This window comes from Tenrec ecaudatus, chromosome 17 (genome assembly GCF_050624435.1).
Source record: "Tenrec ecaudatus isolate mTenEca1 chromosome 17, mTenEca1.hap1, whole genome shotgun sequence".
NCBI lineage: Eukaryota > Metazoa > Chordata > Mammalia > Afrosoricida > Tenrecidae > Tenrec > Tenrec ecaudatus.
The window spans coordinates 69,899,376-69,902,723 of record NC_134546.1 but is presented as its reverse complement, the minus strand read 5'-3'; the positions used below and the strand labels follow the sequence as shown (position 1 = coordinate 69,902,723).

The following is a 3,348-nucleotide window of genomic DNA, read 5'->3' as shown; positions in this document are numbered from 1 at the left end:
ACTTTACTCTGTTCCTAAATGCTTCCTACCCCCCACCCCCCAACATCATGATCTCAATTCTACCTTACAAATCTGGCTAGACCACAGTATGTTCGCTGGTACAGATAGGAACTAGAAACACCGGGAATCCAGGGTGGATGATCACTTCAGGACCAGTGGTGAGACTGGCAATTCGTGGAGGGTGGAAGGAATGTGGGGTGGAAAGGGGGAACTGATTACAAGAATCTATGTATAATCTCCTCCCTAGGGCATGGACAACAGAAAAGTGGGTGAAGGGAGACATCAGACAGTATAAAACATGACAAAATAATGATTTATAAATTATCAAGGGTTTATGAAGAAGGGAGGAGAGGGGAGGGAGGGGAAAAATGAGGACCTGATGCCAGGGGCTTACGTGGAGAGCAAATGTTTTGAGAATGATAAGGGCAATGAATGTACAGATGTGCTTTACACAATTGATGTATGTATGGATTGTGATAAGAGTTGTATGAGCCCCTAATAAAATGATTTTTTAAAAAGAAAACACAAGCACAGGGACATAAAGTACACATAAGAGCACACATACACCCAGGAAGAGAAAGTAAGAAGAATGTGTAAGTCAAAAGCAGAGAACGTTTTCTTGTTGGAAGAGGGTATAAGTAACAATTTTTTTTTTCACAACCGTTCATATTCTCCAAGTCTTCCTAGTTTTTACTCTCCTGAGGGCCCCACTCTTTTGTAGGTTCTGAGGAACTCCGGGACCCAATCCTTTTGTTACATTGAGGTTTCTGTCTGGGCTCCGGTTACCTTTTCCCCCTGTATGTGCTCTGAGGGGGAGACATGGATGTTTGTAAGGCCCCAGCACAGAACTACGTTCACAATGTCTCCATAAGAATGATGGCAAGTCAGATCAGATTAATCACCCCTCCCTTTAGCAAAGACCCACCCCAAAACTAACAGTCCTCATGAATAATAATCATGGACTACACCTGAGCGTGTGGAAACTTAAGGTGAATGTTTTTTCTTGGCAAATCCAAAGTCAAGATAAAAGGAAAATCAACAACAGAACATGACTAGAGGACTGAAATTTTGGAGTTCAGAGCAAAGAGAAAACTTCAGCCACAGAATTGACCCTCTAATAACATTCCCTACTCTGATCTTGGCTTTACCATTTGAAATTCTTGGATCATACTCTGAAGCCCATGAAGTGGGGACGGCAATCATCTGTGCCTCCCACACCAGGGTGTTTCAGCTTTAAGTTCAACAGACCAGTTCAGTTCCTTTAATAACACCATTGCCGGAGTCCCTACTAAGTTGAAGTAACCCTGGGACGGTGCTGAATGTCACAAGCTATTAGCCCTTTCCCATTTCCTGCTATTTGCAAAGTGCCCCCATCCATGATAGAGCCTGAGCTAAAGATGTGGTGTTTTGTTTTGTTTTCTTAAATGCACAAATTAGAGTGTGATAAATAATACATAAGCATTAGACAGTCATAGCACAACATTGCCTGGGATGTCATTAAATGATTACATGATCTCAGCACAGTTGTCAGATTCTGTGTTCGTGTTTATGCTGGTCTCATATAGTATTTTCCCTTTTGTGATTATCTAGTTTCAGTCAGTATAATATTTTACAGTCTGTGTCATGATATGATGTGCTTTGTAGTTTCTCCAGTATTTTTTAGACATGTCTTGTATCCCATTGTGTGTATGTACCAAAGTTTCTTTATCCAATTTTCTACAGATGGGCTTTTGGGTTATTTCCAATTTCTTGATATTGTGAACAGCGCTCTGATGAACATGGAAGTGCATATGTCTGTCCATAACATGCCATCTCACCTCTTTAGGATATGAATCGACTAAAATTTTGATGTATTGCATGCAATTTATTATCCCATTTGTTTGTAGTATCACCATAGAGTATTGCAGAGGGATATGGGACCACCAGTAACAGTGGGTAAGAGTTCCGAACTCTCTGCTTCTTCTCCAGTATATTTTTTTCTGGTTTTAATTTTCTTATTTTTAAGTGGGTTATCATTATCAGTGTAAGGCTATTTATCTTTTTTCCCATTAAATATATATATATATATATAATTTTTAATATAAGGGTTTCTATTTTTTCCTGAAAATCATGCCATTGTGTTTACTGTGGCTGTGCAATATTTTTTGAAGTTACATAGTAAGAGGGATCTTACTTTCTTCTTCTTCTTTTGGAGTTTATTGCTTATCCTGCATTTCTTACCTCTTAATTTGACATTGGTAATTACTTTTAGCATTTCTCTGTAGAATGAAGTTGTCATTTGGCGGTATTGTGTTGCAGTTAAAGAGTGTTTTGATGAACATTTCTATTCATATGATATTGACTCATATCCATGAACATGGACTATTCTTCCATTTGTGTAGGTCTCTTTGGGTTTCTTGTTGTTCTTAGGTGCCATTAAATTGGTTTCTGACTGATAGCAACCCCACGCAAAACAGGAGGCAAGTCCCTCTAGCTGCCATCTTGCATCCCCGCGTGTGCGCGCCTAATCTCAGTTGGTCTGCAAAGACCCCCTGAGCGCCAGCCCTAGTTCCCCGCGTGGCCCCATTTCCACTCCAACAAGATGAAAGAGATGATCATGAATCAAGAGAAACACTCCAAACTGCAGGCACAAGTGCGCATTGGTTGGACAGGAACTGCCCGTAGAAAGAAGATGGTGGTTCCCAGAATAGCCACAGCAGATGACAAAAAGCTGCAGTGCTCCTTCAAGAAGCTCAGGGTAAACGATGTCTCTGGTATTGAAGAGGTGAATATGTTTACAAACCAGGGAACAGTGATCCACTTTAACAACCCCAAAGTCCAAGCATCACTGGCTGCGAACACCTTCACCATCACCGGCCATCCTGAGACAAAGCAGCTGACAGAGATGCTCCCCAGCATCTTGAACCAGCTGGGCACAGACAGCCTGACTAGCTTACGGAGACTGGCTGAAGCACTCCCAAAACAATCTATGGATGGAAAGGCCCCACTTGCTACAGGAGAAGATGATGATGATGTTCCAGAACTTGTGGAGAACTTTGATGAGGCATCCAAGAATGAGGTTCACTGATTTGAGTCCGCTTCTGGGAAAGATGAAACTTTAGGAAATGACTTGGAGCTACTATTTTATATCACTGCTTTTTAAATTTGTTTTGTGTATGCATCTGATAAAATCTAGATCTCTAATATATTTAAACCCAAGCCTTTCGGTCTTTGCAGCTCTTTTACATTTTTTCTTATACATGACTCATTCTTTGCAGCCAGATACGCTAAAGAAGCCTGGGAATAAAATTTGAAACAGGTTAATAAAATGCTTTGCCTAGTAAAATAAAATAAATTAAAAATAAATAA

General features: G+C 40.4%; 1 pseudogene; it reads left to right on the top strand.

Moving 5' to 3' along the window:
- Positions 1-2,581: 2,581 nt before the first annotated feature.
- LOC142430774 (transcription factor BTF3 pseudogene) lies at positions 2,582-3,067 on the top strand (annotated as a pseudogene).
- Positions 3,068-3,348: the final 281 nt, after the last annotated feature.